General features: G+C 49.2%; 1 protein-coding gene across 11 annotated transcripts in view; it reads right to left on the reverse strand.

Annotated features, from left to right (window-relative positions):
- The window catches only part of LOC144781519 (uncharacterized), a 2,047,367-nt gene that overhangs the window by 1,017,811 nt on the left and 1,014,223 nt on the right, over window positions 1-15,333 (reverse strand). The window lies entirely within an intron of this gene.

Genomic DNA, 15,333 nt, shown 5'->3' on the forward strand with positions numbered 1-15,333 from the left:
AGGCAGGGCTTTAGAGGAAGGTGACTGCAAGTGGCACCCCGGTGCTCACTGTGCATAGGCCGGCTGAAACCAGTTCCAGGGGCACTCCAGCCCCTGGCCTGGGGAAAGCCCGCCAAAGGAGAGGGGTGTAACCACCCCCCTCCTAGTCCCACCCATAGGGCAGGACTTAGTCGCGTGCCAGCCCCTTTTTGCAGGATAAAGGTAGGAACTGGCCCCCTTCCAAATCAGATCAATCTTTGAATCCTGAACCGACCTTCTTCAAGAAGAACTCAAGACTCTTCCCAAGATTTCTCCCTTGTGACTAAGGAGTAGTCACCCTGCAGCAGCAGGCACCAACCAAGCTTCGCGGTTTGTTGCCAGTCTCTCCTTCGGATCAAGACTGCTCCAGCATGACGAGAACCGGCTTCCCTGGCACCTCTGACCTCAACCTGCATCATCAGCCCAGCTGTGATCCGTGGGTGTGACGAGACCTCGAGGGACCGGCCATCTTCAGAACTGCACGACGCTTGTCCAGCACGACGCCTGAGTGACCCTCGACTGAGTGCCTTGGGGTAAGAGAAGCCCCGACCCTGAGCAGCTCCAGCACCGAAGTTCAGCCCCCCTGCATCCACGAGATCGGCGTGGGGCCCTTCTGCTCTTTGCTGCTCACCGCGTTGTCCAGGTCGCTTGCCCGTTGGCTAGTGGCCCCTTCACGACGCTCCACGACAACTAACACTGCTGGTCTGGTTGCTCCAGACTGGCCCTTGCTTCCCTGCTCCAGAGAAGCACCCTGGACCCTCCTGGTCCACTCAAGACGCCATTTTAGGTCCACCGCGTGGGCCTTGCATTTGCCAAGACTTGTTGCCCAATCCTGGGTCCAGCGACGTCGACAGCAAGTACCTTCGTGGGACAGCTCGCACCTCCATCCTGGTCGCCGACAACGCCTCCTGGTCCGAGAGACTGCAGAGCCCAGCAGCGCCCACTCACCTGACTGCGGTGACTTCGCCCGGTGCCATCCTGGTGCCCACTTAATCACTGGCTAGTGATTCAGAACTTGGTCCTCTCTGCTTTCAGGTTTTCTTCCTCCCTGATCCAGGCTTGGATCTCTTCGAACTTTTCTTCACTGGCCGCCTGCCAGCAACTTCTTCTTCAGGCTCCTGGTCCGTCAACGTGGGTTTCCGACGCAACTTGAACCCTATGCAGCCGCAGCCCCTGGGCTAGGTAAATCCAGCACTCCGGTGCCCCAGCATAGTCCAACACTCCAAGTGTTCGGATCCACTCCCGTTTTCGTCCCAGCTAGTCGGGTTCGCCCGAGAACAGTAACTTTGTGAGTTCTAGCCTCCATAGACTTTTTCCCGCCTTACGCGGGAGAGTTCCCACTCTGCACACGACGTCCACAGGCCTCCTGCAACTAATCTAAGTGTTTAGTATTGTAGGACTAGCGTTTCTAAAGTCTATGAGAATAGTTACTTACCTGCTAGTAATTCGCATTCCACTTTTGTAGTATATGGTTTTACGTGCCCCTCGGGCATTTGTGTAAATTGTGCGACTTAAAGTATTTTCTTAAGAGTTTTGTATTGTGCTTAGCTCCCTGTCTCATAAAGAGCCAGGGTAGTCTTGTTATAAATAAATACACTGTTTATTTTCATAACAACTTGTGTGGTGTCCTTTCACTTGGTGTTCAAGGGGTAATGTGATGGTAAAACAGCTGGCTTAACACGCCCTCTAGAGTCTTAGCCTTAGACTGCTCGTATCCATGCTACTAGGATAGCTGGTCTATAAGGTTGACTTACAACCAATCATCAATAAGGGTTGTTTGGACTGATATATAGTGATCACTAGAATAGTGAACACTGCACATCAGGCCAACTTCTCACAACGAGGAAAAAAAGTAACAGAGCTACCAAAAGCTACTGAGTATCCCGAAACCGTTAGCGTCGACGACGCAGAAAAAAGGGAACTGATGTCATCACGCCGGCGTGGGCCTATTGTAGGCGTCGGTGACGTCAGCGGAGTCGCGTGCGATGCCGTGTCTCTATGACGTCCAAGTCCACGTCGGCGCGAAGCTACAAAAAGAATTTCCGAATGTTGCTGACGCAAGGGGATATTCACAAGGTGAGGAATCCACACGGCAGATGTATCTATCAGAAGAACAAGTTACTTACATTCGGTAATGCTTTTTCTGGTGGACAGAGTATCTGCCTATGGATTCCTCACCTTTTGAATATCCCCTGCGCCAGCATTTCGCAGAAATTCTTTCCTAGCTCTCCCACGTCGACGAGGACGTCATAATAGCACAGCTCCGCTCGCGACTCCCACTGATGTCATTGGAGCCATAAGAAGACCTTGTCGGGTTTGCTAACGTAAGTTCCGCCCTTTCTTTCCGTGCCACTGAGGCAAACTGGCGGACCGACACATTTTCACATGTATACATAGTATACGATGTATATATATACAAATGCATAACCAATAAAGGGATGGAGAAACAGCAACAGGCCAAGCATTTCTCACTATAAAAACATAAGCATGATTAGGACATATTAATAACACTCATGTTAAACAGTACAAGCATCTTTTGGTAGAAACAGGTGGACAACAGGGAGGTGGGTGGGACAGTGAGGAATCCACAGGCAGATACTGTATCCACCAGAAAAAGCGTTACCGATGGTAAGTAACTTGTTCTTCTGATGGATACTTCTGCCTGTGGATTCCTCACCTTTTGAATAGAATCCCCAAGCAGTACCTCTCCCGGAGGAGGGTGTCTACCTGACTGGACCAAAAAATCTTGCAAAACAGATTGAGCAAAATGGCCATCCCTGCTAACCTCCGAATCCAAGGAGTAATGCTTTGCAAAAGTATGGAGGGAGGCCCAAGTTGCTGCTTTACAAATATCAATAACAGGAACACCTCTAGCTGAAGCAGAAGAAGAAGACTTAGCTCTGGTGGAATGAGCTCTGATACCTTTAGGAGGGTCCTTCTTGGCCAAGGCGTAGCAATCTTGATGCAGAAGATGATCCCCCTGGAGAGAGGTCACTTGTGCACAGCCTTGCCTTTCATCTTCCCAATGTAGCCCACAAAGAGCTGATCATCCAGTCTCAGATCTCTTGTTCTGTCCAAATAAAAGCTAACAGCTCTCTTAGGGTCCAAACAATGAACTCTCTCCTCCACCTTGGAAGGGTGAGGGGGAGGATAGAAGGTTGGTAAAGGAATGGACTGTCCCATATGGAAAAGAGTAACTACCTTAGGAAGGAAAGCAGCCCTGGTCCTAAGAACCAACTTATCTGCATAAATGGTCAAGAAGAACAAGTTACTTACCTTCGGTAATGCTTTTTCTGGTAGATACAGTATCTGCCTGTGGCTTCCTCACGTTGTGAATATCCCCCTTGCGTCAGCAACATTCGGAAATTCTTTTGTAGCTTTGTGCCAACGTGGACGACGTCATAGAGGCACGGCATCGCACGCGACTCCGCTGACGTCACCGACACTACAATAGGCCCACACCGGCGTGATGCCATCAGTTCCGCCCTTTTTTCCGTGCCTTCGAGGCACACGCACGGACCAATGACAGTAGACATATACACAGTATACGCAGTACAAATATCAAGGTATCAAGGTAACACGCACAGTGTGAAGCAAATGCAATAAAACATTTGAAATAAACAACTCCTTGACAATAAAATAAATACATTACAGTGACTCTGGTATAGAAGAGTGGACGACGGGGAGGCGGGTGGGTCAGTGAGGAATCCACAGGCAGATACTGTATCTACCAGAAAAAGCGTTACCGAAGGTAAGTAACTTGTTCTTCTGATAGATACATCTGCCAGTGGATTCCTCACCTTGTGAATAGAGTCCCACAGCAGTCCCCACTCCCGGAGGAGGGTGTCCACTTCTCTACACCAGAAAATCCTGGAGGACAGAGCGCGCAAAGTGGCCGTCCCTCCTCACCTCAGTGTCCAAGCAATAATGCTTTGCGAAATGTGGAGGGAGGCCCAAGTCGCCACTCTACAAATGTCCTCAACTGGCACACCTCTTGAAAGTGCAGAAGTCGAAGACTTAGCTCTAGTAGAGTGAGCTTTTATACCCTCTGGAGGATCCTTACCGGCCAAAGAGTAGCAGATCTTTATACAGAGGATGATCCATCTTGAAAGAGTCCTTTTATGTACCGCTCTTCCTTTCTTACAGCCAACAAACCCAACGAAGAGCTGGTCATCCATTCGATAGTCTTTAGTTCTATCAATATAAAAACTCACCACCTTCTTTGGGTCCAGACAGTGTAGCCTCTCCTCCTCCTTGGAAGGGTGAGGGGGAGGATAAAAGGTAGGAAGGGTAATAGATTGACCTAGGTGGAAGGGAGACACCACCTTAGGGAAAAAAGCAGCCCTGGTCCTGAGAACCATTCGATCAGCATGAATGGTCAAGAACGGAGGCTTGGAACTAAGAGCTTGAAGCTCACTTACCCTCCTTGCCGAGGTGATCGCGACCAGGAAGTCTGTCTTAAAAGACAAAAGCCTCATGGGACACTTGTGCAAGGGTTCGAAGGGAGAACCCATCAAGTAGGTTAATACAAGATTTAAATCCCACTGAGGAACAATAAAAGGAGTAGGAGGGAACTTATTTGTGAGGCCCTTCAGAAATCTCAAAACCACAGGAGATTTGAAAAGAGACGGCTGGTCCGGCAAACAGAGAAATGCAGACAATGCCGAAAGACAGCCCTTCACCGTAGCAACAGCAACTCCTTGCTGCGCCAAAGAAAGAGCAAACTGTAGTATATCAGATAAATGGGCTTTCAAAGGTTCAACAAACTTCTCCCCACACCAAGAGACAAATTTAGCCCAATTGTAAGAATAAATGGACTTAGTTGAGTCACGCCTAGCTGATAAAATGAAATCCACCACATCGTGTGGGAGAGAAAAGGAGTTCAGGTTGCCCCGTTCAATCTCCAAGCATGAAGGTGTAATGTCTGGAGGTGGGGTGTAGAACCTGGCCCTCCATTTGAGAGAGGAGATCTGCCCTGAACGGGAGACGGAGCGGCGGGCGAGAGAAGAGGTGGAGAAGATCCGTGTACCACACCCTTCTTGGCCAATCCGGGGCGACCAATATAACTTGGGCCTGGTCTTGGCGAATCTTCCTCAGAACCCGAGGAATCAAAGGTATGGGAGGAAACGCGTAAAGGAGTTGCGAATCCCAACTCAACTGAAGCGCGTCCCCCAAGGCTCCCTGCATCGGAAACTGGAGACTGCGGAACGACAGGCAGTGAGCATTCTCGCGAGTGGCGAACAGGTCCACCTGAGGAGTCCCCCACATCCGAAAGACGTGACGAACCACCTCCGGGTGAAGCTTCCACTCGTGGTCGGCCAAGAACTGCCGACTGAGACTGTCTGCACGTACGTTCAGGACTCCGGCCAGATGATTTGCCATCAGACAAATCTGGTGGTCCTGAACCCAGGACCAGAGGCGCAGAGCCTCCCTGCAGTTGACCAACAGAATGCAGGAAGCCATCAGACCGAGCAGGCGAAGGACTTTCAGGACTGGAACAACCGCTCCATTGTATAATAAAGGAATCATTTCCTGTATGTCGCGAATCCTTTGAGGTGGAGGGAATGCACGACATACAGTTGTGTCCAGTACAGCACCTATGAACAGGTTGCGCAAGGAGGGCACGAGGTGAGACTTGGGTACATTTATCGAAAAACCCAACTGGTACAACAACTGAGTTGTCTCCTGCAGATGCTGGAGCACCTTCTCTGACGACTCTGCCTTGATCAGCCAGTCGTCCAAATAGGGGAATACTGGAATCCCCGACCTTCTGAGATGTGCTGCCACCACCGCCATCACCTTGGTGAAGACTCGAGGCGCAGTAGTAATTCCAAAAGGAAGGACCGCAAACTGATAGTGTTGTGATCCCACCGTAAAACGGAGATACTTCTTATGCGACTTCAGGATTGGGATGTGGAAATAGGCATCCTGCAAGTCAAGCGACACCATCCAGTCTTCTTCCAGCAGCGCTTGAAGAATCTGTGCAATGGTGAGCATCTTGAATTTCTCTTGTTTCAGATAGAGATTCAAGATCCTGAGATCCAGGATTGGACGAAGCCTGCCATCCTTTTTGGGTATCAGAAAATACCGGGAGTAGCATCCCTGACCCCTTTCCTGCTCTGGGACCACCTCTATCGCACCCTTTCTTAACAGTGTCAGCACTTCCTCCTGTAGAAGTAACGAACAAGTTACTTACCTTCGGTAACGCTTTTTCTGGTAGATACAATATCTGCCTGTGGATTCCTCACCTTGTGAATATCCCCTTGCGTCAGCAACATTCGGAAATTCTTTTTGTAGCTTCGCGCCGACACGGACTTGGACGTCATAGAGGCACGGCATCGCACGCGACTCCGCTGACGTCACCGACGCCTATAATAGGCCCACGCCGGCGTGATGACATCAGTTCCGCCCTTTTTTCCGTACCTTCGAGGCACATGGACGGATCAATGACAGTAGACATATACACTGTATACGCAGTACAAATATCAAAGTAAAACACACACAGTGTGAAGCAAATGCGATAAAACATTTGAAATAAACAACCCCTTGACAATAAAATAAATACATTACAGAAAACCCTGGTATAGAAGAGTGGACAAGGGGGAGGCGGGTGGGTCAGTGAGGAATCCACAGGCAGATATTGTATCTACCAGAAAAAGCGTTACCGAAGGTAAGTAACTTGTTCTTCTGATAGATACATCTGCCGTGTGGATTCCTCACCTTGTGAATAGAGTCCCACAGCAGTACCCACTCCCGGAGGAGGGTGTCCACTCTTCTAAACCAGGAAATCCTGGAGGACAGAGTGCGCAAAGTGGCCGTCCCTCCTCACCTCGGAATCCAAGCAGTAATGCTTTGCGAAAGTGTGGAGGGAAGACCAAGTTGCCGCCCTACAAATATCCTCTACAGGAACCCCTCTAGCCAATGCTGAGGTTGAAGACTTAGCTCTTGTAGAATGAGCCCTTATACCCTCTGGTGGTTCCTTACCGGCCAAAGAGTAGCAGATCTTTATACAGAGGACGATCCATCTTGACAAAGTTTTTTGAAGGACCGCTCTTCCTCTTTTGCAACCAGCAAACCCAATGAAGTGCTGGTCATCCAAAACGATAGTCTTTAGATCTGTCCAAGTAAAAGGACACCGCCCTTTTGGGGTCCAGACGGTGCAACCTCTCCTCTTCCTTGGAAGGGTGCGGGGGAGGATAAAAGGTAGGGAGGGTAATGGATTGACCAAGGTGGAAAGGAGTCACCACTTTAGGCAGAAAAGCAGCCCTGGTCCTAAGAACCATTAGATCAGCATGAATGGTCAAGAAAGGGGGCTTTGTACTAAGAGCTTGTAGCTCACTTACCCTCCTTGCCGAGGTTATTGCAACGAGGAAGACTGTCTTAAGAGTCAAAAGCCTCAAATGACATTTGTGAAAAGGCTCAAAAGGGGCACCCATCAAAAAAGTCAAAACAAGATTTAAGTCCCACTGAGGCACAATAAAAGGAACAGGAGTGAACTTATTCGAGAGACCCTTTAAAAACCTTAAAACTACAGGAGATTTGAAAAGAGATGGCTGATCAGGCAAACAGAGAAAAGCCGACAGCGCAGAAAGATAGCCCTTAACTGTGGCAACAGCAAGCCTTTGCTGCGCCAGAGAAAGGGCAAACTGGAGAACATCAGATAAATTGGCTCTCAAAGGGTCAATAGACTTTCCTCCACACCAAGTGACAAATTTTGACCATCTATATGAATAGATGGACTTGGTAGAGTCACGGCTGGCTGACAAGATGACATCCACGTCAGGCGGGAGAGAAAAGGAACTCAGGTTGCCCCGTTCAATCTCCAGTCATGAAGGTGTAATGTCTGGAGGTGGGGGTGTAGAACCTGCTTCTCCATCTGAGAGAAGAGGTATGCCCTGACAGGGAGACGGAGCGGCGGGTGAGAGGAGAGGTGGAGAAGATCTGTATACCATACCCTTCTTGGCCAGTCCGGGGCGACCAATATGATTGGGCCCGGTCTTGGCGAATCTTTCTCAGAACCCGAGGAATCAAAGGTATGGGAGGAAACGCGTAAAGGAGTTGATTTCCCTAACTCAACTGAAACACGTCCCCCAAGGGTCCTTGCATCGGATACTGGAGACTGCAGAAAGACAGGCAGTGAGCATTCTCGCGAGTGGCGAACAGGTCCACCCGAGGAGTCCCCCACATCTGAAAGATGTCGCAAACCACCTCCTGGTGAAGCCTCCACTCGTGGTTGGCTGAGAACTGCCGACTGAGACTGTCTGCACGAACGTTCAGAACTCCGGCCAGATGATTCGCCATCAGACAAATCTGATGGTCCTGAACCCAGGACCAGAGACGCAGAGCCTCTCTGCAGAGACACTGCGACCCCACACCTCCCTGCTTGTTGATGTACCACATCGCGGTCGTGTTGTCCGTCAGGACTTGAACCGACTGGCCGCGAAGGGAAGGGAGGAAGGCCTTGAGAGCCAAACGTATCGTCCGTAATTCTAGAAGGTTGATGTGAAGCAACCTTTCCTCTGGAGACCAAAGACCCTTGACCTCCAGATCCCCCAGATGAGCACCCCACCCTAGAGTGGATGCATCCGTTATCACTGTGGCCACCGGAGGAGGCAACTAAAAAGGCTTCCCCTGAGACAGGTTGCCTTCCACGCCCCACCAAGACAGATCCGCTGCAGCTTCTCTGGAGATCCTCACTGACTCCCTGAGATCTCCGTTGTGCTGATACCACTGCCTGCGGAGGCACCACTGGAGCGCCCTCATGTGCCAGCGTGCATGGTTGACCAACAGAATGCAGGAAGCCATCAGACCGAGCAGGCGAAGGACTTTCAGGACTGGAACAACCGCTCCATTGTATAATAAAGGAATCATTTCCTGTATGTCGCAAATCCTTTGAGGTGGAGGGAATGCACGACATACAGTTGTGTCCAGTACAGCACCTATGAACAGGTTGCGCAAGGAGGGCACGAGGTGAGACTTGGGTACATTTATCGAAAAACCCAACTGGTACAACAACTGAGTTGTCTCCTGCAGATGCTGGAGCACCTTCTCTGACGACTCTGCTTTGATCAGCCAGTCGTCCCAATAAGGGAATACAGGAATCCCTGACCTTCTGAGATGTGCCGCCACCACTGCCATCATCTTGGTGAAGACTCGAGGCGCAGTAGTAAGCCCAAACGGAAGGACCACAAACTGATAGTGCTGCGATCCCACCGTAAAACGGAGATACTTCCTGTGCGACTTCAGGATGGGGATGTGAAAATACGCATCCTGCAAGTCGAGCGACACCATCCAGTCCTGAAGAACCAGAGCAAGGGTGAGCATCTTGAATTTCTCTTGTTTCAGATAAAAATTCAAGATCCTGAGATCCAGGATTGGACGAAGCCTGCCATCCTTTTTGGGGATCAGGAAATACCGGGAGTAGCATCCCTGACCCCTTTCCTGCTCTGGGACCACCTCTATCGCACCCTTTCTTAGCAGAGTTTGGACTTCCTCCGGTAGGAGTAACAGATGTTCCTCTGAGCAATATCCCTGGCAAGGAGGGTAATTGGGAGGGAATTCCCGAAAGGGAAGGGCATACCCATTTTCTACGAGATTGAGAACCCAAAGATCTGATGTAACTGATTCCCAATCCCGTAGAAAGTGGGTAAGCCGACCCCCCACCCGACCCACATGATCCTGAATGGCGGATCTAGGGCTGCTTTTCTGTGGCTGGGGGGTTGGAGGAGGTAGAGGAGGAAGAGGCTTGACGACCTCCAGGGCGAGCCCTTTGTTTTTCCCAATAAGACCTGTACAAGGGATTCTGCTCCTGCTGCTGCTGCTGACCTTGCCGATATTTGCGAAAGGAAGAGCGTCCAAACCCTCTGAACCTCTTGGCTGCAGAACCTCTAATTTGAAGCCCTAAAGATTTGGCAGTAGCCCTGCTGTCTTTAAATCTTTCTAAGGCTGTATCAGCCTTTTTGCCAAAGAGACCAGATCCACAGAACGGCAGATCCAGCAAAGCAGCTTGAACATCTGCTGAAAAGTCCGAAGATTTCAGCCAAGCCGATCTCCTTGTGGCAACCGCAGTGCCCATGATACGTGTCACCGAGTCTGCAGTGTCCAGTCCACTTTGTATTACTTGACGTGCCGCTGCCAGTGCGTCTGATAACACCTCCTCAAAATCCTTCCTGCTATCATCAGGAATCTTAGAAGCCAAAGAACGCATTGTATCCATAAGGGCATGTACATACCTCCCCATAAGGCAAGTGGCATTAGTTGACTTCAAAGCCATACTCGCAGAGGAGAAGGTCTTTTTAGCCACCTGATCTTGTTTTTTGGCATCCTTATCACCAGGCACCTGAGGAAACGACTCATAGTCTTTATGGAACAGGCTGCTTGTATGACCAGACTCTCAGGAGAAGGATGAGACGTCAGAAAAGAAGGGTCTTCAGGCGCAACCTTGTACCTTCTCGCCACACTCTTGGAAACCGCCGTTGCTGATAGTGGCTTTTTCAATACCTCCATAATAGGCTCCGTTAAGGCCTCATTAAACGGAAGCAATGGTTCCACCACAGAGCTGCGTGAATGTAAAACTTCCGTTAGAGGATTGGACTTAAACTCCACTGTGGGTAAAGTCAATTGCAGAAGTTTCGCTGCCTTCCTCATCACCACATGATAAGGCTGGACGTCCTTTGAAGGTGCATCAGAACCGGATGGTAACTCCCACTCTGGAGAAAAATCCAGGCCACTAGCATCAGCTATATCCTCAAAAGAGTCATCCTTCAGTTCACCTTCCTCCATATCAGGATGTGACTCCATATATCTGCGCTCCTCCATAAGGCGCTGTGCCTCCCTCCTGGACCTCTCCTTAGCACGCCTCACCGTCGGATCCACCAACGACTATGACGGAGACGGAACCGACGTTGGTATCGAATCCGATGGTCCAGTGGGTTGCCCTCGAGGTCGATCTGGAGCGGGCGACGCCGGTACCGGCGTTGACGACCTCGTCTGAGCCAGGTATTGCCATGGTGGCGTCGGAGCCGGCATGAACGGCATGAATGGAGCCGGAGCATAGGAGTGAGGGACTCCTAAATTGAAGGCCAGAGGACCCATGGGACCCGAAGGTGTGCCAGAGGGGTACCACGCCCTTGAAAAGACACCATACATAGCGTTTACAAACGCTGATGAGTCCTGGCCTGGGGCTGGGAAAGGTGGCTGAAGACCCTCAGGCTGGTCTTGTGGAGGGTTCGGATTCGGCTCTTCGACAGGCGCAGAATCCTCATCCACATGAACTTCTTCCTCATCTCGGGACGGGGACGGCGCCGGAGACGGATTCGAAGCTGTGTCTGTGTCTGAGTCGGTGACTGTGCTTGCGACTCCGAAGGCGAAGCCTCACTTTCCTGATCCGAGACATCCATCGTGACCACCTTGGAACGTACCTTCTTCGGTGACCTCGACCTCGAAACCGACTCCTTACCGGAATGACGCCGGGACTCATGTCTCTTCTTCTTATGTCTCCTCCTCGACTTCGAAGCATGGTCTGAAGCGGACTTCGAAGACGACTCCTCTCGAGATCTGGCTCTTGACTTTGATCTCGACCTCGACCTTCTCAAACGGGATCTCAAAGATTTTCTTCCCTTGTCACCCTTCAGCTTCGCCACCAGAAGTTTGGTCTCTCTTTCCCGCAGGGCCTTCGGGTTCATCTTCCGACAAGATGAACATCCATCCACATCATGGTCAGAGCTTAAACACCATATGCAGTCCTCGTGCGGGTCCGTGATGTCCATCATTTTCCTGCACTCCCTGCAATTGCGCAATTGGAACAGCAGCAGGTTGTGAACATCTAGACTTGTAATCCTGCAGCATGTTGTGAAGGTCCTGCAAGAAAGATGATGGTACAGACTTGTCTCGAGTACTGTTGTGGCTGGGCAGAATGATGATGATGATAACCACATTCATGGTTGTACTCTCCATCAGAATCCATTTCTTGGCATTTATCCAGAAGCTGGGATGGACTGTTTGCATAGTCATATGAGTCCTGATCGTCATCCTCTGATTCATCCTCATCCTCTTCCAAAAGTAGAGCTGGAGGCAAGGGGGTAACTCTCCTAGGAGATGTCATGCCCGGTGTAATCCTGGTCATAGAAATCGTAATTCTTTTCTCTGACGATAAATCGACACTGGTGCTGATAATACTGCCGTCATCGGCTTCGTCGACGAAAGAACACTCGACGACGAGATGGGTGTCGTCGATGCCGTCGACGACGAGACCGTCGAAGCTCCTGCCGTCGTCAATGTTGTCGTCGTTGAAGCCCTCGTCACCATCGTCGACAAACACTTCGTCGTTGCTGTCGTCGTCGACATCTTCGTCGACGTCGCTGTCGTCGTCGACATCTTCGTCGAAGTCGCTGTCATCGTCAAAATCTTCGTTGTCCACGCTATTACTGCCGTCGACAACTCCTTCCTCGTCGACGATCCGGTGGACGTCCATTTTCCCGTGGACGAGCCCGTGGACGGTACCATTTTAAGCTTAGGCTTCAATTCCTCCATCGACGCAGCCTTCTTCGATGATGCCTTCATCGTCGACGACGTGGAACTTCTGTCAGACTTTCCAGAAGACTGAGAAGAGGGTTTTTTGAAGGCTGGATCAGTCTTCATACCCGAAGAAGGCGTAGATGGTCCTACCCTCTCCTTTTCACCATGGTGAGGAGATTCGACTGGACTTTGGCTCTCAGACTTTCTGGGGGTCTTTTTTGAGGCCTTAGAAGGATGCTCCACAGAAGGAGAAGGGGAACCCCTACCCCTTTCGACTGACCTTCTAGTCGATGACGCTGATGAAGAGTCCTCACTGTCACTGGAGACTGTGTCTTTTCTGGACTTCAACTTCTGAAGCCATGCAAGAAGCCTACCCTCAGGATCCCGGAAGGTGTTGGTTGAAAAGGTGAGGCAGATCTTGCAGTTCGCAGCCTTATGATCAGGATAGAGGCAGTAGATGCAATCTTTATGCTTATCCTCAACAAATAATCTTTACTTGCCACAGGTGGAACATGGCTTGAAAAGGGCCTTCTTCTTTTCCTTATCAGACATCCTGGAAGGGACAGCTTACAATTTTGAAGAGAAATCCTGAAGAAAAACTTCTGAAAGAGTAGAGATTGAGCAGAGCTCAAAGGAGACTCCCTAAGGACAACGTGCGGTAGAAAATCTGAGGCTCTGAGGTTCCTTCAGGAGGGTTCTATGGGGTGAGGCTCTTCTGATTGGCTGATGCTTAGTTTGGTCTCTTTTACAAAAAAGAGGCGGATATGCTACAAAAAAGAATGAGCCCAAGGCCTTTTTCTTTCTCTTTTGTACCTACTGCTATGTTATTTTGTTACCGAGACTCCCATTCCGACGACGGGGAATGATACAAAAGCATGGGAATCCATGAAAGTTCCAATACTGGGGCAATACGCCGCGCACACCACCGTCGACTACCGCTCGTGGCAACCGGATGCCAGTCCGAGGTTGCGACGGATAGGTAAGTGCAGTGGGATGCTTGGGGTGGTCTTTTCAACACACGTGGTTGTGTGCATGTGTTTCATGTTAATACACACTGTATGTGTGATCAAAAGCATACATTAATAGCAGTCTGTAAACTTTTTTTTTGCTCCTACACATGCTTGTGCAACACGACTCGCTTACAGCGATTTCAGACACACGGTTGTGCGTGTGTTTCTCACATTATACACGGTATGCGGAGTTACATGCATAGATTAATAGTAGTCTGCGGCTCTTTGCTATCAGTGGCTTCGAGTGCCTTATTGCTCTCTAACTCAACCGCTATATATGTCTGTGCAACACAACTCGTTTACTGCCATTTCACGCTACTAAAATGGCAAATCACACTTGCACATAATGTCTTGACATGCTAGTATTTACATTCTCGGCCCTTTCAACATCATACATAATATTTGAGCAAACCGCTAAGCTTTTTCTACATACTACGCCAATGTTTGGGTCCCTATATACCGAGACATGCTATTGAAGTATTAGTGGTGGGTCCAAGTTGGTCCACTAATTCTAGCCTGTTTTTTCCTTCTCTTTGTTCACAAAGCGTTGCCTCACGCCCTGAGTTGTTACCAGGAGCGGTGAGCAGTCCTCCTGTACGCTCCGGTAAGGGTAATGTTTAATTCCGTATTTTAGCATGTCATTGCATAATGTGTAGAACAACTCCTTCATTGAATATGTTCTTTGAAAGTACAGAAACTACTTGTGCACTATTACTTATATCATTTTGTTCTGATCAAGGTATACGATCATTTGCTTTTCTTTTTCAGTAGGACTCAACCAAATATCCCTGTAGTACCCACCCACAAGTATTACACAGGTGAATGTAGGTTGCATCGTTCTAAAAACTTTTTTTAACTTTTTTGAATTTATGCACTCACATTTGATTGATTGCAGACCCTCTTAATTCTGACCAGTGCAGTCGCATATTTTATCAGACCGCGCTTGCACTGTTTTTTAACCTTTGACACCACAAGATATCAAATAAATGTTCTTTTCTCCTGGTAGCCAATTTTAATTCTTCACCTCCTACACTGTATAAATGCACATTCACTCACACTGTTTTTATGCTCCATTGATCTTAGGAGATCTAGCCTTTGCATTACAACAAAACCTCCAGGAGCTCCTCCTAATATGAGAAAGGAGTTGTAGCTCCTTGGCTGCACTAGGCTTGCAACTAAGAGGAGATCCCAGATGATGAAGCATGCCACTTTGGTGGGTGATGGGATTCCGTCCTCTTAAATAGGACTTCCCTAATGTATTTCTTTTCCCTGTTGCTGTGCTGAGTGTACTATTTTTGCTTTCCACTAGACCCGCGGATTTTGTGTTTTGTTTTATCTAGTTGCTAAACATTACATAACATGAGCATGGAGGAGTGTGAAACCCTCCTCATTGACAAAATGATGCAGGGGCATGATTGTTTGTGCATCTGTTGAAAAAAAAGGTCTATAAAGCACATGAATTAGCAAGGAAATACCAAAAATCTGAGGTCCATACCGACAGGGACTATGTCTGGATGCGCGAGATAGAAAGGGGTGAACTTAAATGAAAGTTGCCCCCAAGAGTTGAATGATGGACTTCAGCAGATGAGGCAGAGCTTAATTTGTAAAAACAAAAGAAAAAGTTAGATGCTAGGACCCTCGCCAGGACGCCAGTACAGCTTACACCACTTATTGCCCCTGCTAATGCTGCCAATAATAGTACGAACACAACTACTTACCATCACACTCCTACAAGTGTAACTATTCCAGGCCCACAAAAGCTATATGTCTTGGACAGCAGGAAATAGTT

The sequence above is a fragment of the Lissotriton helveticus genome, chromosome 9 (genome assembly GCF_964261635.1).
Source record: "Lissotriton helveticus chromosome 9, aLisHel1.1, whole genome shotgun sequence".
NCBI lineage: Eukaryota > Metazoa > Chordata > Amphibia > Caudata > Salamandridae > Lissotriton > Lissotriton helveticus.